Source organism: Leuciscus leuciscus (assembly GCF_965113295.1).
Source record: "Leuciscus leuciscus genome assembly, chromosome: 12".
NCBI classification, from domain to species: Eukaryota; Metazoa; Chordata; class Actinopteri; order Cypriniformes; family Leuciscidae; genus Leuciscus; species Leuciscus leuciscus.
In genome coordinates this window covers 34,921,612-34,944,666 of record NC_138736.1, presented here as the reverse complement: position 1 = coordinate 34,944,666, position 23,055 = coordinate 34,921,612, and the positions used below count along the sequence as shown (strand labels likewise).

The following is a 23,055-nucleotide window of genomic DNA, read 5'->3' as shown; positions in this document are numbered from 1 at the left end:
ACTATCCAAGGCTCCATCTGGCTGTCCATAATCACAAGAACGTGCCGTGTGTGATCGTCATTCAAGGGTTCTAGATCTCTAGAGCGTTTAGATAATGTAACATTGAACATTTCCACCGCGAGTGTTCCTGTTCCACAACGCATGCCTGATTGCAGGGAATGTAAAGTTTGTAGCTTTAATCTCGGATCAACAGCAGTGGCTTTCATCAGTGTGTTACTGTGGAAGCATTAGACCGCTCACACACACTCCTTCTCTCTGCTGCTATTTTTAGCTCCAGCTCTACAAGCCCACAGTCAGTCACACTCGCTTGCTTATCCAATAAAGCTAAATCGATTTTACACTAATTTCCGAAATTCTCTGTGTATCAATAACTCATATAGACTCTGTGATCTGATGGATCTATCTATCTATCTATCTATCTATCTATCTATCTATCTATCTATCTATCTATCTATCTATCTATCTATCTATCTATCTATCTATCTATCTATCTATCTATCTATCTATCTATCTATCTATCTATCTATCTATCTATCTATCTATCTATCTATCTATCTATCTATCTATCTATCTATCTGTCTGTCTGTCTGTCTGTCTGTCTGTCTGTGGATATTCTAACTAACTTGTTTTCTTCAACAAGTACCATGGTAATGCTATTTATTTATTTAGGCATGCTGGCATTTTGAAGTAATGTGGCATCATCAAGGTAATGGTACTGAGAGATATGCCATTGTACTACAATTCATTTATATGGTGCTTGCAGTTATACCCATAGTACCTTCATGGTACAAAACATACAATGCCATGGTATATTTTGTTGTTGTAAATACCGTGTTTTGGGGGTGTGGTATCATAGCAATTCTATGATTTTTGTACATGGTATTCCTGGAAGTGGCATGTAAAATAATAAGTCATGTGATTATATGAAATCATCATATCATATAATGACATCAGCAATTAATGAAATGCATAAAAAGTTAAAAAGTAAATAAAAAATAATCAATATAAAAATAAATATATATATATTTTTTTTATTAAATATTATGAAATATCAAATGTTAAAAATAAAATAAAAATCGAACATTGATATAATATAATCATTATATCACTATCATATGATATCAATATATGATTCTATGATATCGTATGACTTTCTTTTTTCTCTCAATTCAATTCAAATCAGTTCATCGTTCTCTCTCTCTCTCTCTCTCTCTGTCTCTCTCTCTCTCTCTGTCTCTCTCTCTGTCTCTCTCTCTCTCTCTCTCTCTCTCTGTGTGTCTCTCTCTCTCTCTGTCTCTCTCTCTGTCTCTCTCTCTCTCTCTCTCTCTCTCTGTGTCTCTCTCTCTCTCTCTCTCTCTCTCTCTCTCTCTCTCTCTCTCTCTCTCTCTCTCTGTCTCTGTCTCTCTGTCTCTCTGTATCACTTGTAGCTCGCTCTGAACACAGGGGATGATTTGACCTTGTCTCTTTTTTTCATCAGAGACTCGGATCATCTTCCCGTTCACGGAGGACTGCAGACACGGGAGTCCATCTATAGCTTTCTAGATGAATTTCAAACAGTGTTACGCTGCTTTTTTCACAATACCTTCTCTATTGCGTAACAGGATCTGCATGGCACTCGGCCATTTTTATGAGTGATCTGTTTTTCAATTAAGTTCAGCCGGCTTGCCGTTGAGGTCTCTCTCTGCTGACTAAACATGCAGTTACAACGCTTTGGTCGAGGGGAAATGGATGGTGCTCTTAAAGGGCTGTTTTGTATTGTAGTACATTGTTATTGATGGGGGTTTTAACAGGTCAGAGTTAAATGCTGAGCGCTGCTGTTTTCACACATCACACCGGACAGGTACTGCGCTTCACTGACGGGTCAAGCTAAACGCTAGCGCTCGCGAATGAACAAGATATAATAGCAAAATATAAGTTATTGATGTGGAATCTCTTAAATTAAAATAAGCCACAAATATACTTCCTATTGACCTTTACAGTGCAACAAATGAGATCTTTGTGAGAACTGATTCAGCAGAATTTGGCTGTTCAAAGCTTGGCTGCTATCTAAAAATATTTTAATGACATATTTAAAATATTAATTTAATTAAAATACTTGGTAACTTTATTTTAAGGTGATGTAATTACACGTCACTACATGTCCTTACTATAGTAACAACAGTAAACGATGCATAATTACAAGTAACTAACCCTAAACCAAACCCTAACTGTATGTAGTTAATTAATATTACTCAGTACTTATATAAGTGCAATGTAACTACGTCACCTTTAAGTGTAACCAAATGCTTTAATTCAAAATGTATTCAATCATTTGAAATACAAAATTGCAGTAATTGAGCATATCTCGTATTTAACCCAGAATATTCCTTTAAGACACAACATCACATTCTGTTTCATGTGTGAATGTTGTAGCCGTTTCTCCAAAAGCATTAACAAACCTCTTTATCCTTAAAGGAATGTTGCAGTGCATGCTGGGACACACATGTTGGCATGAATAAAACATATTGTGCTGATCTGAGATGGATCATAACGCAGGTCAGCATGTAACTCTGGTGTACGTCTGTGTGTGTAGATCCTCTCCCTGACACACACACGCTCACGAATGCTTGTTCATGAGGGAAAAACTGTAGCCTGACTACGTCAGACTTCGTACTTCCGCTCAATTTCATTTCGCTTCTGTACTCAGTCTGAGACAGCGTCATAGCTTTCCGTTTTCCTCCGGCCTGAAAACAGCCGGGCCAATCAACGAACAGAGGGCGGGCTGAGAGCCGTGACGTAGACGCTGATTGTACCGTGGATGCATAGATTTACTTCACATAATCTGCAGAAGTCGTTCACAGCCATGTTCACTCCGGTGTTTCGCTCGATGGTTTTTGTTTTCGCATCATATGTGTGTTTACAGTGGAAGTTAGATGCGGCTGAGCATGCGCATAACACACGCCATAACCAAACATTATGTGATTGGCTTACGGGTAACCAATGATTTTAAACTTCAGACAAGCGCCCCCCCGCGAGAGAGAAAACACTTCTCTATTATGCCATTCCAGACTCTGTCTACGAAGCAAAGCGAAGTAGCAGAGTTTGGTATTACCAGGCTAGAAAAACTGCACAATGGCGTGGAATGTAGATTATATGTGTGCGTGAGCAATATTGGATCATGTCTGTGACAACTAGCATTATCGTATTCATAGAGTTGCAAATGAGGTGTGCATGGAGATGTTGAAGTCTGCAGAGATTCAGAGGACGAGCTGATGTGTGTGTCTTTGTGAACGCATGTCATCTCTCACTGGAAATCTCATCAGAAACACAAGCCACTGTTTGATTGACAACTTTCAATGGCCCTTGGCTTTTCTTTCACTGAATGAGGTCAAAAGAGATCTATCTATCTATCTATCTATCTATCTATCTATCTATCTATCTATCTATCTATCTATCTATCTATCTATCTATCTATCTATCTATCTATCTATCTATCTATCTATCTATTGTAATGCATATACTTAGTATATAGTCATCCATCCATCCATCCATCCATCCATCCATCCATCCATCCATCCATCCATCCATCCATCCATCCATCCATCCATCCATCCATCCATCCATCCATCCATCCATCCATCCATCCATCCATCCATCCAATGTCTGCAAAAGTAAGTTGTTTTTTTCTTATTTGTTTTTACTTCTGGGGACAAATTTAATTTATGTAAACACACACGACACATTCAGTTACTGCATGTACGCACATTTCTACTACTCTTCACTTCTGGCATGCTCATTGTCTCACAGGTGGGAAAATAAGGTTTTTAAAGCTCATTAGCAGTGTGTGTATGTGTGTGGGTTTTTGTCTGTAATGTGTGTGTGTGTGTGTGTGTGGCAGTTGAACTCAATCTGCTAAGTGGGTGGAAGATTCTAGAGGCGGTGTTGAGATTCATTTAGATAATGACACATTATCCATTATTCTCATCATGGTGTTCTATCTTTACCTTACGCTCTGCATGGGCGACGCAAACAAGAATGCAGAATGCCTTCCATCCGTTTAAAGCAAAAATGCATAATATCATAACTGATTGTTCGCTGCATTTTTGATCGATACAAATGACTTCAAATGCATTCAGAAGAAACGTGCCCCGTCAGATCACTTGGCAGGATTAAGAAGATCTTTATAATGAGCTGTTTTTGTGATAAATCACCACGTTTGATAAAAATGAGATCCTGGATTTCATTTACTGTACATTGTTGAGAATAATCAATTTTGGAGTTGAACCAGTACAAGCTGAGAATGAATTAAACTGTGGATTTAATTACAGGGCATTTTCACAAAGGCTGCAATTTATTTAAAGTGATGAATGGCGGAAAATATGATATAAAGCATATACATAATTTCTACATTCACTCACAAGAAATGAGGGGCTGAGTGCCCAGTTTGGTCACCGACTTAATTCTGAAAGACATCTGGGAAAAAAGGGCAGCTTCATGTGAGATGAATTAATTCTGTATGAAACAAATCCGCTTCTTCACAGCGCTGGGCTTCTGAGGCGCAAAGTGTGATGTCTTTCATTTACTGTGGCACCACAAAGTATTTGGACACTTAAGCTACACTTAAAAATATATGAACATCATTGCATTACGTAACAAAATATTAAACCGACTCGAGTTGCATTTATTTGAAAGATTATCGTATGCATACTGTGTACAGATACTTGATGTGATATTTTATCATCTAATGGCATTCAGACATTTTTAAGTGTGACTTACATCTTGAAATAATTTTTAGGGTCATTTTAGTTACAAAATTACAAAAATTCGTACCATCTTGTAAGCAAGTGTTAAACATTTGTAAGCTGCAAAACTATGTTTGTGTGACACAGTTGGTTCACATCTACCGTTGTGATAATAATTGATGTGTATAATTTACTCAAAGAGGTCTTTGAACTTAAAGATTAGATCTAATACTAAAGACTCAATCAAAATGGATAAGGATACACTGTTTTTAGTGTGATGTTTGTTTGGCAGTCCTCACCTGACTGTTAAAGGTGTATATATTGTGTAATATTGTTGAAATTTTAATCATTTAAGTACTTCAGTACTTTAAAAATGTGTGATCAGCACTTCTGACTCAACCAATGAGTGAATCTGGGGGCGGGGCTTGTACCTAACTGTGAAAACAGTGACAGATAGGCTGGTTTGGGAACAACCAAAAAAATCTAATGGCAATTTGTAACTATTTAACATTTTGGCAATTCATACAATCTCATTAGTACATTTTTGTATACTAATGCCCCAGTGATGTTTGCTAATGCCCCAGTGATGGGTGTGTTTAGGCATGGGGTTAGAGGTGAACCTTCATGCTTACTTCATTTTTTTTTTATACAAAATTGCTACTTCATAAAATAGTTAGGTTTTCCCATGAGATCAGGTTGGCACAACTGTTTGTAAACAATTATTATTATGTGCAATCCCTTATTGCAGCTAGTGGAGATAAAACTACATCAATTACTACCTGATTACTACCTTCTCATTCCTCAGAGCCAGGAGGGTTTGACCCGCTGGTTAATGATGGTGCTTTAAACCCAAACCAGTAAGACCGACACTATCTGACCGACCGACACGTTGAGCTAGTAATTAAATAATGAAGTGATTGAGAGCTAATTAAGGTGACTAGACAAGGGCCAGGGTGGTATAAATAATGCTAATGGGGGGTTGGGAGGTACAGAAGCTTGTGTGTTGTGTTTATTTAATTTTACAGGACGTAGACATGTTAGATACTGTTAGATCTATTTATGTATTCCTGAATAGATGTGGATTTAATAATTGTCAATATTATAAGTGTAATATAATATTCAACATTTCTGAAAGTGCTGAAATTTAAGCTCCAAAAATATTGCTTAATGATGCTGATGTTTTTTCTTGCAATAATGCAGTTTTTTTTTTTTTTTTTTTTTTTTTGCTGTGTAGCATTTTGGGGGTTGCACTTTATTTTACAGTACGTGTACTTACAGTGTACTTACCTAAGAAAATACTGGGTAATATAAGGTAACTACATGGGTTAAGGTTAGGTTTAGGGGTATAGGTTCCCAGTTATAGGAATTACTGTAATAAGTACATTGTATGTACATGGAGAATAAAGTGCTACCCATTTTTGTTTACTGTTAATATTTTGTATAAACATTCTTAAAGAAGTTCCTGAAATATTGGATATTATTCAAGTTAAAGTCACGTGCACATATTACAGAGGTGCAAAGAATATGACAAATCAGCCGGTTTGCTGATATGGTATAGTTCATATTATATGGTATGCAAGGTTACCATGTGTGCATTTTGAAATGTCATTAAGTTGTTTAATTTAGCAATCTGTTGAAAAAATAATTTTACAACAATTTTTTTCCTATGACCACCAGGTGGAGCACCTTCAATTTTTTCCACAAGCTAGGGCACTTACAACTTGCATTTATGCTAATAAATGTTATTGAGTTATTGATGTCATCTGTGCAGTTGCAGTTAGCCCTGTTTATTGGTTTGCTGAAGCTGTGTGTGATCTCAGTGTTGTAGATTTGTGGCTAGCATTAGCATATCAGGAGACCGTTTCCCATCGCACCCTTTCCTATGAACTCATAAAACATTCAGCACGCCAGTGGACTAGCATTAAAAAAGTTCTTTTTTATTAATAAAACATTGACACGAAGCAGTTATTTCCCTTAAATATTGATCTGTGCTTTCTGAATATGGTATAAAGATAAATTCAACACATGGTAAATCTCGTGGTGGTATGCGACTTGAGGTTGTTTTTGCGAGTTGATGGTGTGTGTTCTTTAGCATGTTAGTAATGTGAAATTAGTATGTGGACTTCATTATTATTCATAGCAGTATGAGAATTTAAAATTGTGTTTTAAAAATGTTATACGCTAGATGATTAAAATATGATGTATTAATGGTTTTATTAGAGGGCACAGCTTTCATTTTAAATTGAAAAAGAGAAGCTGGTTACCTCTTCGCTCCGTTTCTCTGTCCTGCTCTCCTTATATCTCCTAATCTTGTCTTGCTTATCTTTTCTCCTTGTTTAATTATTGTCTCGTTTCTTCTTGTCCCTTCTCCCCTCATCTCGTATCTTCTCATCTCTTCTCAACCCCTCAACTCATTGAAAAAGTCCTCCAAGAAGCCAAAAGTGGACATATTGATCTACAAAGTTAATATCCCACCTCCTGTCCTTTCCGCTCCATTCATCTCCTCTCCTCCTTCTTAATTCTTTTCTTCCTGTGAGTCAGCATAACTAAAATTTGGCTCTGTTCCTCATCTTTTGTGCTTTCGCTCGTTGTTTTCTCTTCCAGCATGAGGTCTGGTTGTTGACTGACATGTCGATGCTTCCCCGTTGAGTTACAATAAAGTGTAGCAGGTGTTGTTGATGTCATTTCCTGTTGGGGTTTGTGTGTTTAATGGATAGTCTTATAGCAGGAACGTTCCAAGAAATCGTGACTGTTGCACTTGCACTTCTAGCATAGACCGTCTGGGATGTAATTCATATTTTATGACAGTTTATCCCTTTTAAGGCATATTGTGAATAATTATTTCTTGTACTGTTTCATTAAGTCAAGTCACCTTAATTTATATAGCGCTTTATTCAATCCAGATTGTTTCAAAGCAGCTTCACAGTATAATAAACAGGGAAATAACAGTGCTAATGTTGTAAAATGTATCAATCAAGACACAAATTCAATTTCTGCAGCTCTACAGAAAATAATATTATCAGATCTATTTCGTTCAATGTTGTTTCAATTCAGTTCAATAACTTTGTCAATGTTGCAAATTTCATCAATTATGACACAAGTTCAATTCAGCAATGAGCAGCTTAACAGAAGATAATTGTTCAGCTCAAGTCAGTTAAATGTTGATTCAATTCAAGTGTTGATGTTGCCAAGTTAGTATCATTATCCAGCTCAATTCAGTTCAGTTTTGTTCCAGTTCATCCCACAGGTGTTCGATGGGGTTGAGGTCAGGCTCTGTGCGTTCTTTCACACCAAACTCCTCTAACCATGTTTTTATGGGCCTTGCTTTGTCATGCTGGAATAGAAAAGGGCCTTCCCGCAAAGTTGGCAGCAAGGCATTGTCCAACATGTCTTGGTATGCTGAAGCTTTAAGATTTCTCTTCACTGGAAGGGGCCAAGCTCAACCCCTGAAAAACAACCCCACACCATACTTTACTGTTTGGTAGAGGAGAGATAATGGCATTGAGTTACAATAAAGTGTAGCAGGTGCTGATGATGTCATTTCCTGTTGGGGGTTGTGTGTTTAATGGCACAATGCAGTCAGACAGCCAGGTAACGTTCTCCTGGAATCCGGCAAACCTAGACTTGCCCATCAGACTACCGAAAAGTGTGATTCGTCACTCTACAGAACACTTTCTCTACAGACTGACAAATTTATACCGGTTAATCGAGTCTACCGGTATATCGATCGCACATCTCTAACACAGGTACTGTATAGCGTAACTTTCAGGAGATTGTTGATATTACATTGTTTCTTCTCTAATAAGACCCGTTGGACTGGCTGGCATTTGAGCAGCATCAGCATCAGGAAAGCAAGCTCTGAAGTTTCGTCTCTCCTGAGGATTTTTCTGCTCTTACTTTCTCTGGCTCTCTTGACATCTCACGAACAGGTCTCAGTAACTTCATTCTCTCTTCCGGGAGCGATTCACCCGGAAAACACAACAGTTTAGAGGACTTGTGATTTCCTCAGAGAGGGCGAACAAGGATGTGAAAAATCTCTGCGTCTTAAGTGCAGAAAGTCTCTCAAAAGAGAGACGACTGAGATGTTAAGAGTGAGTTTTTAGCTGATCTGATGATGAGCATCAGGATGAGTTCATACAGTCATGTGACTGAAGGAAGTGTGTGCGTTTGTGCATGTACAGCAGAATAGAGAGCGAGTATATGCGAGATGTGTGTTGTATGGTAAATATACAGTAATTAAGTTGTTTCTAACCTAATTGCCACAATCATTCATGCACAATTTTAGTTTAACGCTGACTAAACAGCTCCGTCTGCAGTTTAGAGGGTGCAAGTGTGTGTTTGTGTGTGTGGGAGTGTGTGTGACATCTGTGGTTAAATGCTTTTTGGCTGTGTGGCCCTGTTTAAAATAGACTGCTTTTTCTGCTAGATGCAATAATGTGATAGCAGGAGCACAGCCCACCTGAAAGAGCACTCGCTCACTCGCTCACTCGCTCACTCACTCTCTCATGCGTGCTTCGCAAAATCCTCTTTAGCAGTTGTGGAGTGTTTTTATTTATTCATAAAGACACTGTTTTTATTTTATTCCAAAAATGCGAAACTTTTTCTTTTAGTGTTCGAGTTAGTCTGTAGTAATTATAATTAGCTTTATTTAAATAAAAATGCTTTATTTACCTTATAAGTGAATAGAGTTAGTCTATAAAGTTATTCTAGCATTGCTTTTTGGGATGTACTTATTTGGAAAGAAAAATCATAAATAAATTGACTATTTATTTATTTATTTGGTAACATTTTACAATAAGGTTTCATTAGTTAAGTACTTTAGTTAACGTGAACTAACAGTGAACAATACTTCAACATCATTTATTAATCTTAATGTTAATTTCAACATTTACTAATACATTATTAAAATCAAAAGTTGGGGTAAACCATGTTATGTGGGGAAAAAAGATGGCAATATTGGAATTCCTTGTCTTTGTTGAGACATTTTTGATGCCCATGAGGGAAACAGCTTATAAATCATACAGAATGATGTTTTATGAAAAATGCAGAAAGTTTTCTGTAATGGTTTAGGGGTTGGGGTAGTGTTAGGGGAGAGAATATACAGTTTTTCCCTTATAAAGGAAATCTTAGAGTTTGGGATGATCTGTAATGATTAGAATAAATTGTATATTTTATGGTATTTATTTAGATATACTGTACGGGTATATGTTTATTAGCTATACTTGCAGGACAAATTTGTCGGCTCAAGTTAAATTAATGAAACCTTCTTTTGGGGACATACAGGGACGGTCTCATTTAGACAAATGATTCATAAATGATTGAAGGGTTTCTTAGGTTTTAGGAAAGTTTGTAAATATAGTTAGCTTTATATGAAAGCAACAGAAGTCTGTAGTATGATCTCATTCACAAGTAAACATTTGTGTTTCCAGTAGAGCATGAATCATTACTTTAATCCACTTCCTTGTGTGCACATTTTATCTGACAGTAGCTCTCGAAGGAGTGTGTGTGTGTGTGTGTGTGTGTGTGTGTGTGTGTGTGTGTGTTAAAGGGTAGAGGGTAAAGGGGTCATAAGTAGCTCCTGCCACGTCACAGTGTTTTTCTGTCACTCGAGCAACATTGTGTGCCTCACACACAGCCTTACACACACAGAGTAAGCCGCAGGTAGACATCCACTGACTATAAATATACAACGCTTGATGTTTAAAACTGCAATATCTGCTTGAGCTCTGTGCCATTTAACAATTTTCTGTCTTACATTTGACAAGATATCAGTGTGTGATCATTAGGGCTGTGAGCCCTCGTCCGCTCTGTTCATCTTCCTCCCAGCAGTCATTTTTTACACCCGATTTTTATTCATTTGTCTATTCCTCTAAGTTATGAATTAATCCCAGTTCCAATATTACAACATAAGCTGTTTGGAATTCTATATTCATGTTTCAGTTAGGACATTTAGTGCTTGGTTTCTAACAAAAGTTTTTGAAAGAAGGCTATATTTATGTGATCAAAATACAGTATAATATTGTACAATTTTATTACAGTTTAAAATAGCTGTTTTCTATTTTAATATAATTGAAAATGTAATTTATTCCTGTAATGCAAAACTGAATTTTCAGCATCATTACTCCAGTCTTCAGTGTCACATGATCCTTCAGAAATCATTCTAATATGATGATTTGCTGCTCAAGAAATATTTCTTCTTATTGTTAATGTTGAAAACAGTTGTGCTGCTTAATATTGTTTTTGTGAAAAGCATGACAGGATTTTTTTATTAATAGAAAGTTCAAAAGAACAGCATTGTAGTTTTTTGACTAAAGAACCAATGAAGGAACACCCATTTCTTTTTCATTTAAATTATAATATGGTACTTGCATGGGAATTTTTTTTTTTATGTTTTAAGTGTGCGGATGTCTCGGCAGACGTGACCTTACAGTCCCCATTAGGTCTTATTCCCCTGCTGTACGTCCCCATAGGAGAAAGGGGGCCGAGCAGAGCCGGAGCATGTAATTGCTCCTTTAGCGGAAACTCCTTCATGGTGTGATGGATCTCTTTTTCCGTCAGCGTAGCTCAGCTCCATTTCTGAGAGTCCTGACGGCCTGTGCCTCCTTTCATGGCCCGTAACCATGGATATAAGCTGCCCGGAGGAAGAGCGCCACTTGTAGCAGTCAGCAGGGATACAGGAATCGGGGCTGATACAGATGGCTTTTGTGTGTCTGTATGCTGTGGTGATGTAATGGCAGATGACAGCTGAGCAATTTCATTGTGTGTAAATAACCTTTGTACGTTCCGAGTGGAAAAGATTATGTATCTGTGAGTGAAAGAGCCGAATTCTCCATGCTTCTTCACATTTTTAGTATGCATTCTTGAAAATAAGCAATTTATTCTCAGACAGACCATTTCCTCCCTTGCTTACTGCGATTTCGTCAAGTAGGACATGTTCCTAGGTCAAATTTCTTGTTGGTCCTGAAATGTCATTCCAATTGGGTCCTTATCAACTGTATCTTTCTCCTCTGATTTTTTGGTTGGTAATGGTTGGGGTCATGACAATGGCGGTGTCCTGACTTGAAAAATTCCGCATGTTGCTTGGAAATTGGTGGAAAGAAGTAAAACTGCATCTTTATTATTCCATTTCTACAGAGAAATGAGTTTTTTTAAATTAAAAAAAATTCTGTCATCATATACCCTTGTTTCTAACCTGTGTGACTTTTTGTTTCTTCTGCTGAGATATTGTAAAGAATGTTTCAACTGTTTTTGTCCCCACAATGAAAGTTAATGGGATCCAAAACATCACTCGACCTCAATGACTTTCACAAGACATAAAACTTAATGGTACACAGAAGTCACAGTTTTTGGGGTCACGGATCGATACGAGTTTGGTACAACAGGAAAAAGCTACAAATCCCCAATGCTAGGTTTCTTGGTTTTTTTAACAGACAGTAGTGAAAATTAGAGTTTGTTCCACCTACAGTATAGCAGACTTTAGTCCCCCCTGAGGTAGTTGGTACTGTACAGTCTTCTTTAGTGTATTAGATCAGATAAGATACAGGTAAGAGCAAGACATCATTCAAAACTGTAAAGTGTCTATTTTTATTTGTGTAAACAAAATCATTGTGCTTTTGTAAAATAAAGAAAACTAACAGGGTCCCGCTTTCTGCCATCCCGGTTTTCTTTCCATGAAGTTTGTGGAGCGTGTCACAAAAATGAATCGAAACTCACCGTATAGGCTAGTAGCAAGCTCTTGCGTGCCATAATGAACTCTTTGTTTTGGGTTGGTGCATAGTTCGTCTCTTCTTCTTCTGCTCTTTTTCCTGTTGTGGTGGTTAGCAGGAGTGTGGATCTCTTGTGACTGACTGTATTCCCCGTCTGACTGTTTGCCCCGTGACGTCCATACCATAGAACATTAAATAACATGTTTCTTTGACTCACTGTGTGAATGGAACTATCTGAACCTTGTGTTTTAGCCTATCAGATGTCACAGGAGATGGAGAGTAATGGAGAAGGCATTAGGCATGTTAAAGGTTATTCCATTCAGATAAACACCACTGAAGTGATTCAGACATTCATACAGACAGACATCAAAATATATTTCAGACAGTGTAGATTGACAAATCTCATGCATGTTAATTAGAGTTTTTGACTTAATCCGCTGTGACAATGACTATGTTTACATGTGCACCAATAATGTGATCATTTCCAATAATCTAGAGTAAGGGCTTAATCGCAGTAAGATGTATACATGTTACGATCAAACCTTTCCACTCCCATTTACATGCAAATTTTATTCTCTAAGAATTGTGGTTATTTTTACCGCCATGTGCAATGTGGTGGAATAAGTCCCTCCTTCTAACTAAAAGAACCAATCGCCAATTGGTAAAGTCATTGCGTTACTGCAGCTGCCTGAAGAAGCTCCACTTGCACAAAAAAAAAATTGCACAGAGTTTTTGTCATGACTTGAGCATTTAGAAACAAAATGTATGAGACAGTTGTTATCAGATTTTATTGGTGATTTCAAATGTGAAATGAACAGCTTTGGAGAATTTGATGTTTCCCTATTCAAAAAGATAGGAGCTGTACTTGACTCGTCTATGACTGAGACGCTTCAAAGATGGCCGCCGAGTGAAATGACTCGCCTTAAAGGGACTTTGTTTATATTCATGTCGCACAACGTTGTCAACATGAACTCAGTTTCGAAAGTGCACATGTACAGTTTGGTCAGAGTGGAATAGATGCAATTAAAGTTTTTACATTCCTGTTTGTTTTTGGCATACGCCACATTCTACTGTGATTATTGTTGCTCTGAGTATGAGCTTAATTGCATCAATTAGATCTAAGTATTGTTTTTACATAAGGTTAGGTTTAATCGCAGTATTACCTAAATCTCACTATAAATCGCATTATGAGGGTGCATGTAAACATAGTTATTGACAAGCAACACATCATGGCACGGCATTTGGTTTGCTGCATAGTCCTGAAAACATTGAAATCTCAAGTCCCACTCCACATTAAATATATATGCTCAGAGCTGTTTGCTTTGGTTCATGTCTTAGAACTGAACTGAATATTTTACTCAGCAGTTTTACTTTTGGTGAGGACAGAAAAATGACACCATTCAGACCAAGTAACAATATTCATACCTACATACAAATGTGCATTGCAAGTAGTTAGGAAATGTTTTAAGGAGCCGTTCACACAGAACACATTCTTGCAATCTGTCTATGCTACTTTTTAATTGTTGGTATATGCACTAGGTGAAAGTCTGGATGTGGTGTCATGTCTAGCTGTATTTTTAGCTTCCTACATCATGAGTCCCATGTTTTTAAGATGCTGTATCAATTTAAAACCGTTGAACTTTGAATAGCATTTCCAGTTCCATTGCATTTTGTCTAGATGTTTGTTTTTTTGTCTCTAACTGTATCTGAGTTGTCTGTATGAATACAAATCATCCAATGGCCTCTAGTTCTGCTCTAAAACACTCAGTTAAGGTGATCCTTGAGTTCTCTATCCTGTCTGAACATATACTTTTGCAGGTTAAAATGAAATCTTAAAGGCATCTTCACCTTTAACATTCGCTTTAGATAAGTGCAAGTCACCAGCAAATCCCGGTTCACCAATGTTACCTCATGGGAAAATGTGGATGTTGAATTTGATGTCATTTCCAGTTGACCATTTTCATTGTTGAATAATTCAATCAGAGCATGTAGACAGCTTTGTCCCTTGCTTCAGATTTCACATTCCTTTTCCTCCATTCACTTGAGAATAATTTAATTTCTGAATCATTAATTTACATTCAATTCAGTTACACTGCACTCACTTCCAATCACACTGGAGTGTTTTGGAGGGTCTTGCAGCGCACAGAGTAACACAGCGAGGCCTGGCGTTCTCATCTCCTCCTGCGCTTGATGATTTACCCTCTGGCCTCATTCAGATTAGCACACACTGAATGCAGTCTGACAGCACACAATGCTGTCATTTCTAGACTGGATGTATCATCCTATTACATTAGTCTCTCTGTGTGTGTGTGTGTGTGTGTGTGTGTGTGTGTGTGTGTGTGTGTGTGTGTGTGTGTGTGTGTGTGTGTGTGTGTGTTTCTGTGTGTGTTTCTGTGTGTGTGTAAATAAGAATTGTGTGTCATTTTGTCAACGCCAATTACGTGGCCACCAAACCTTCGATCATTGACATGCTTAAGCTCTATAGATGTGTGTGTTTGTGTGTGAGGGAGTAAAATATCTTACTGAATGCTTTTTTAAACCACACGCACACGCACACACACACACACACACACGCACACACACACACACACACACACACGCACACACACACACACACACACACACACACACAGGGCCCTATTTTAACGATCTGAAACGCAAGTGTCAAGCGCAAAGCGCAAGTAACTTTGTGGGCGGGTCTCGGCGCTGTTGCTATTTTCCCGGCGGGATAAATGACTCTTGCGCCAGGCGCAAATCTAAAATGGGTTGGTCTGAAGTAGCTTCATTATTCATAGGTGTGGTTTGGGCGTAACGTGAAATAAACCAATCAGAGCGTCATCTCACATTCCCTTTAAGAGAAGACGCGCTTTTTCCATAGCGGATTGCTATTGTAACGGCGGATTTGCCAGGCGCGCGCCAGGAGCGGTTCACAGCCAAGGAGAGCAACGCTCTCGTCACGGCCGTAAAAGAGAGAAGTTACATTGAAATGAAGAAACCCACCCAAATTAACTTCGGTTAAACAGGCGTATGATAATTTGGGTAAATGTGTAAGCTAGATGTATGCTTTTATAATAAACTATCTATCTATCTATCTATCTATCTATCTATCTATCTATCTATCTATCTATCTATCTATCGTAATAATGTATGATTTGCAAAAATGAAAACTGCTGCTTCTGTGTAGATGAGAGAATCAAAGTGTATGCGCGTTGTGCACACGCTACATTGATTATGGCCAAGCATGCGCCCTTAAAATAGCATATGAATAACATGCGCAACGCGCCACTGACTTTAAACTATTTTTTCCTGGTTAGTGGCGCAATTGTTTTCTAAACCTGCAAAATAGCATGAAGGAACGTTTGCGCCGGAACACGCCTCCTCTTTGCGCTGAACCGCCCCCGGGAGCGCAAGTGTATTTCCTAACTTACCGACGTGCTTCTGTGGAGGGAAAAGTCCGCTTTGCGCGGGTGCAAAATAGGAATGATACATGCGTCGGTGTCCAAAGTCACTTGCGCTGGGTGCAAGATAGGGCCCACACACACACACACACACACACACACACACACACACACACACACACACACACACACGTACGTGTGTGTATATACATTACTGTAATCTACTGACAAGCCTAATTAGAATACATTAAGGATACTCTTATAGTGATTTGTATGGTCAGGCTTCATAGAGCGTGTTACAGATTTTCTTTTTTGTTGTGAATGAGCATTTGTTCTGTTTTCTTTAGTTCTCAAAACTGGAATCTCAGAGGACCTTCTGTATTGTCTCTTGGGAGATTAAATGTCTGTTTCTCTTCATTCCAAATACTAATAGTCTTGAGGGAAGCAAACTAATAATAAATAAGGTTCCTTTAGCAGTCCTAATGACTGACCTTTGAGCTATCGACAACTGGTGTCAATACCATCTCAACTGCAGACCACTTCTGGAATAACAGCGGCTGGAAAAGGTCAGCTGTGTTTGTGCGCATGTGTTTCCTCACACTAAATTGTCTTCCTTTTCTTTTTGTTCTGTCTAATTATTGCTATTATTTTAGGTTTTAGAACTGTACATTATAGTGTTACATTTAGCATTAACAGACACAATGTGTACCGCTAGAAAAGGCAAATTACAGCTGAGATCTCATTCATTTCTCCATCTTTTCTCCTTGATAGCAATGAAATTACAATGTAGGTTATTTTCTTCGTTTTGCTAAGAAATTAAAGTATTCTGCTTCTCAAAATGTTCTCTTGAGAGAAAGACTCCATTAATGTCCTCAGAGTAGATCTCAACATCACCACATGTCTTGTCCGGAGTGACGTGGGTCATTCAGGGTGAAATCAGATTTGTGATTTGAGAACAATGGTGACGGCGCGCGTACACGGTTGGTGGGGCTCCGTGTTTTCGGCGCTTGTTGAACTTTTTATTGAATTAACTTATTTCTCCATGCATCTCAAATATCGGCTGATCAAGCTCTCAACACCGAGGCAATCATTTGGCAAAAAACAAAGCATATGTGCGCGTCTTGAACAGAAACAACTCAGACGCCAAAGACGGCACACAAACAAATAATGCCATCTGAGTCTCTACTTGCTGTTCATCTGCACTACAGCGGTATTTTTTGGTCCAAGGTGCACTTTGCGAGCGACAACAATTTTATGTGGTTTCATACCTCTTTCTCCTGGTCTTGCTCGCGGGAGATATACAACTCAATCCAGGCCTAGTCCTTGTGGATACACCTGTCGACAATGCGACGGGCCCCCTTCCTTACCAACGAGTGGAGTTTCCTGCCCTGGATACCATCGGGCCAATCAACTCCGCGCCACCCGAGGACGGGGCCTGGCACGGGGATGTGAACATACAGTTCCACGACGTCGTGAGAACGACAGAGCAGGCAGAGAAACCAGCCTGCGCGGTTGAGGGGTTGACGGAGGCCGGGACGGCGATGGACAACAAACTGGGTCTGGCCGGTGCCCTGGGCCTTTCAGCTGACGGTGCTGGCTGGCGAAGAACTGCTGTCCTCGCCAAAGTAAGACCACTCCAAATACAAGCACTGACAAAACAGAGACAGACTCTATTCTTTCAAACTGTTAATCATGCCAAAGTGGTTTGGGATCCTACGGTAAAATCTAAAGGTATTTTGGGAGGTCATTTAAACATCCGAAGCTTATTTCCCAAGAGAGATGAGATCAGGATATTGTTGTCAAGAGTCCAATATTGATTTTCTCTGTATTAGTGAAACATGGTTACATGATAAAATTCCAAACAGCATAATTGATGTTCCGGGATATACATGTTTTAGAAGGGACAGAACTGTGGGCAGGGGTGGGGGTGACCCGAAGGGACATTGATTTGAAACTATTTAAAGGTCTGCGTAACCAAATCGTTAGAGAACTCAGAATGTCCAAATCAAATTATTACATTCAAGCTCTATCAGAGGCCAAAGGGAATGGCAAAATAATTTGGAAGCATCTAAACAGCCTACTAAATACAAAGGGTACCGCCACCTGAAATAAATATGAACTTAGAATGGGTGAAAACATCATTACTGATAGTGCACAAGTTGCAGAAGAATTCAATAACTTTTTCGTGCAATCTGTTAATAACCTTGCATCAAGTTTTCCAAGCAGGAACGATATAGGCCTAACAACAATAGACCTGCTTGAAGATCAAGATAACTCATTTCAGCTCAGGGAGGTTGATCAGACAGCTGTTCTGAAAGCTATACAGGACCTAAACACCACCTTCTCAAAAGATATTTATAATCTAGACACAGCTCTTCTTAAAAAATAAAGTAGCATTACTGGGGAGCTTGTTGAACAAGTACCTGAAGTGAAGTATCTGGGAATAATTATAGACTATCAGTTGAATTTTAAAAGTCATATCAAGAAAATCAGTAAAACCATTAAGGCCAACTTTGGCTGTTTTATGATGATAAGAAACTCTCATTACAGCATTGGTAGACTGTTAGGTCTGGGTTCGGGCTAGTAGAATAAGTTGACATGTAGTTGTAAAGTTACTTATAATCAGTAGAATGTCTGTTGGAGGACCATAAATTAAAGTGTTAGCAGATCTTAAGCAGACATAATTTCTTTCTTTAGGTTTTCAATGTATTGCTACAAAACGTTTATAAGTACATGGGTGATAACTGATGCTCTGGATTTATATATCTATTCAAATGTGTAGGCTTTCTCTGATTCCTCTCCAAGAAACAAGGCGTATCCATATTTAAAATAAGTCAAGTCAAGTCAAGTCAAGTTTATTTGTATAGCGCTTTTCACAATACAGATTGTATCAAAGCAGCTTCACAGTATTAAATTAAAATAATACAACAAAGTTTGTTTCAAGAGGAATTTATTGATTGATAAAATTCAATTAAATATCCCCAAAATATCCCCAACTGAGCAAGCCAAAGGCAACAGTGGCAAGGAACCGAAAAACTTCATCAAGTGACCTAATGGTGTCCTAAAACTCCATCAGGTGACCTAATGGAGAAAAAAAAAACCTTGGGAGAACCCAGGCTCAGTCGGGGGCCAGTTCTCCTCTGGCATTTATGAGCTAGAGGCCGGATTGTAGTTTGAACTGTAGGATTATATGAATGCCTGGCTGAAGAGATGCGACTTTAATCTAGTTTTAAACTGGGAGAGCGAGTCTGAGCAACGAACAGTATCAGGAAGACTATTCCAGAGTTTTGGAGCCAAATGTGAGAATGCTCTCCCTCCTTTGGTGGTTCTGGATATCCTAGGTATGACCAAAAGCCTTGAATTTAGTGATCTTAAAGAGCGCGATGGATTATAGGGTGATAAAAGATCCGTTAAATAGACTGGAGCTAAGCCGTTTAGGGCTTTATAAGTCAGTAGCAATACCTTATAATTAATACGGAACTTTATAGGTAACCAATGCAGTGATGATAAAATCGGTGTTATATGATCATATTTTCTTGATCTAGTAAGAACTCTAGCGGCGGCATTTTGGACTAACTGTAGCTTGTTTATTGAGGATGCAGGACAACCAGCTAGTAAAGCATTACAGTAATCCAGTCTCGAGGTCATGAATGCATTAACTAACTTTTCTGCATCAGAAACTGATAGCATATTACGTAGCTTAGCAATGTTTCTAAGGTGGAAAAATGCTGTTTTTGTAACATATGAAATATGATTTTCAAAAGACAGGTTGCAATCGAGTATAACACCCAGGTCTTTTACTGTAGAGGATAAAGTAACAGGACATCCCATGATGTTAAAGTTGTATTGTGCGAGGTTTTGTGGGCGGTTTTTTGAACCGATAAGTATTACCTCTGTCTTGTCTGGATTTAATAAAAGAAAATTACGGGTCATCCAATCTTTTATATCTTTAACACACTCTGTCAATTTGGAAAATTTTGCGTTTTCATCCGGCCGTGATGAAATATATATTTGAGTGTCATCAGCATAACAATGGAAACTAATTCCATGTTTCCTTATAATATTTCCAAGTGGCATCATATATATTGAAAATAACAGAGGGCCTAATACAGATCCCTGCGGCACTCCATAGTTTACTGGAGTTATGATCGATTTTTCTCCATTTAAATAGACAAAATGGTAGCGGTCAGATAGGTATGATTTGAACCAGCTTAGTGCTTGTCCTTGAACACCAGTATAATTTTGTAGTCGATCTAAGAGTAATGTATGATCTATAGTATCGAACGCAGCACTAAGATCAAGTAAAACTAGTATTGAGATACAGCCTTGGTCAGAAGCTAAAAGTAAATCATTTGTGATTTTAACGAGCGCAGTTTCAGTGCTATGATGCGGTCTGAATCCAGACTGAAACTTTTCATAGATATCATTTTGTTGCAAGAAAGAGCCCAGTTGAGCGGACACCACTTTTTCTAATATTTTAGACATAAATGGAAGATTTGAAATGGGTCTATAATTTGCTAGATTATTATGATCTAATTGTGGTTTCTTAATGAGAGGTTTTATAACTGCCAGTTTAAATGTTCTTGGAACATGACCTAAAGATAAAGACGAGTTAATAATATTGAGGAGAGGATCTTCCACTACAGGTAACACTTCTTTCAGTAGTTTAGTTGGTATAGGATCTAATAAACATGTTGTTGTTTTAGATGAAGTGATAAGTTTATTTAACTCTTTTTGTTCTATAGTTGTAAAGCACTGTAATTGTTCTTTCGGGGTGATAATTGAAGCTGAATTATAAGGCGCGATTGAAGATTGAACGTTTACAATTGTGGTTCTGATGCTTTCTATTTTCTCAATGAAGAAGTTCATGAAATCATTACTACTGAACTGTAACGGGATATTTTGTTCGGGTGACGTCTGTTTATTTGTTAGTCTAGCCACGGTGTTAAATAAAAACCTTGGATTGTTTTGGTTGTTTTCTATTAGTTTGCGGAGGTGCTCAGCCCTGGCCGCTTTTAGGGCCTTTTTATAACGTGACATACTGTCTTTCCAAGCGATTCTAAAGACCTCTAAATTAGTTTGTTTCCATTTACGCTCTAAAATACGCGTTTCTCTCTTTAAAACATGCGTAGTATTGTTATACCATGGTGCTTTATTTTTCTCTCTGACCTTTTTTAATTTAATAGGTGCAACCTCATCCAATGTTCTAGAGAGAATGGTGCTCATAGTGCTAGTTAGTTCTTCTAGTTCATCTGTTTGTTTGGGTTCAGGCAGCAGCTGAGACAGATTAGATAAGCAATTTGAGAAATTATCTATGGTGGATGGGAGGATTGTTCTGCCTGGTTGATAACGCGACGCCGCATGACATATTACAGCAGTACGTAATATGCAAGTTACCATGTAGTGATCAGTGACTTCATCACTTTGTGGAATGATATCTATATCGGTTGGATCGGTTCCATGTGATATAATTAAATCGAGTGTATGATTAAGACGATGTGTTGGTCCGGTGACGTTTTGCTTGACCCCAAATGAATTTAATAAATCTGTAAACGCAGCTCCTAACGCATCATTTGGATTATCTACGTGTATGTTAAAATCTCCAACAATTAGTGCTTTATCGATATTGACTAATAGGTCTGAGAGAAAATCTGCAAACTCTTTTAGGAAATCAGCGTAAGGCCCTGGCGGTCTATATACGGTAGCCAAGGCTAGAGATAATAGGGATGTTTTTCTAACATCTAAGAGCGTAACATTTAGTACAAGTACTTCAAATGAAATAAACTTATAACCCGTTTTCTGGGTAACATTTAGAATATCTTTATAAATGGTTGCAACACCTCCGCCACGACCAATCAGACGGGGCTCATGCTTATAAGAGTATCCAGGCGGAGTAGACTCATCAATACCGAAATAATCATTTGGTTTAAGCCAGGTTTCAGTAAGGCAAAGTATATCGAAACTATTATCTGTGACTATTTCATTTACAATAACTGCCTTAGGTGTGAGTGATCTAATGTTTAGAAGACCTAGCTTTAGAAATAGTTTTTGTTTACTAATAGCAACATTTTCTGTTTTAATAACAATTAGATTTTTCCTAGATCCTGCATTAGATTTATTATTTGATCTCACTAAACGAGGAATAGACACGGTTTCTATGCAATGTTATACACTAGTATTTATATCAGTTGAATTGGTGCAGCAGAGACTATGATTTGGACTTTTGGTTACTAGTCAAAGGGTATTTAACATTTTGGAGATGTTATCTGACAGAAGATCCGCTCCGAATCTGCTTGGGTGTAAGCCATCAGCACGGAAAAGCCTAGGACGCTCCCAAAACAGATTCCAATTATTTACAAAGAGCAGTTTCTGCTCATTGCACCATGACATTAACCATTCATTTAGCGCAAATAATCTGCTGAACTTTTCATGCCCTAGTCGGTACGTGGGAAGCGGTCCTGACACAATGATCGTTGTTTCAGGCGATGTGCTGCGTACCGTATCGATTAGATTCCTGAAGTCTTTCTTCAGAATCTCCGTCTGGCGCAGCCTGATGTCGTTCACTCCCGCGTGCAGGACCACAGTTCCGACGCGCTCGTCACCGTTCAGGATCTCGGGAACGCGAGCAGCGATTTCAGAAACACGAGCACCAGGAAAGCAGTGACTTTGCACCTTACTTTTACCTAACGTAGCGTGTACATGCCGAACGATGGAATCGCCGATGATCACAGCATCGCGTTCTGTTTCGCGTAGAGGGGAGAAGCGGTTTTGTGTCGATAACTCGAAAACCGGGAGGGTCGGAGAAAGTCTTGGTCTAAACCTGACTCGCGTCTTCCGCTGCGGAACCACCCAGGCTTCGTGGTGGCGTGTTGGAGCCGGAGTGAACGAGACCATGGCTGATTTCGACCGATGCTGAGGAACGCACGGAGTAGACGCGGTCGGAGTCAGCGGGTTAGTAACGTTAAACACTGATTTGTGTGCATCGGCGCGTGATGTTTCAAGAGCCAAACACCGGTCTCTCAGCTCGGCCTGTCTCAATAAAAGGTTGTGGATCTGTTTCTCAACAGCTTCCAGCTCAGACTGCAGTGCGTGAAGCTCAAATGTGTCCTCACCTGCACCAAGCGGTAGACTACTTACATCTGATATATTCGCCATTTTAACAGATGGACAGTGAGTTAGCAACGAAGCTACCAGTGATGCTATCAATATTAATACTAATTTATATTATAA

At 38.6% G+C, this 23,055-nt stretch overlaps 1 protein-coding gene across 1 annotated transcript in view; it reads left to right on the top strand.

Moving 5' to 3' along the window:
* kcnk9 (potassium channel, subfamily K, member 9) overlaps nucleotides 1-23,055 on the top strand; it is a gene marked incomplete at its 5' end in the record, with an annotated part of 48,166 nt that overhangs the window by 7,012 nt on the left and 18,099 nt on the right. The window lies entirely within an intron of this gene.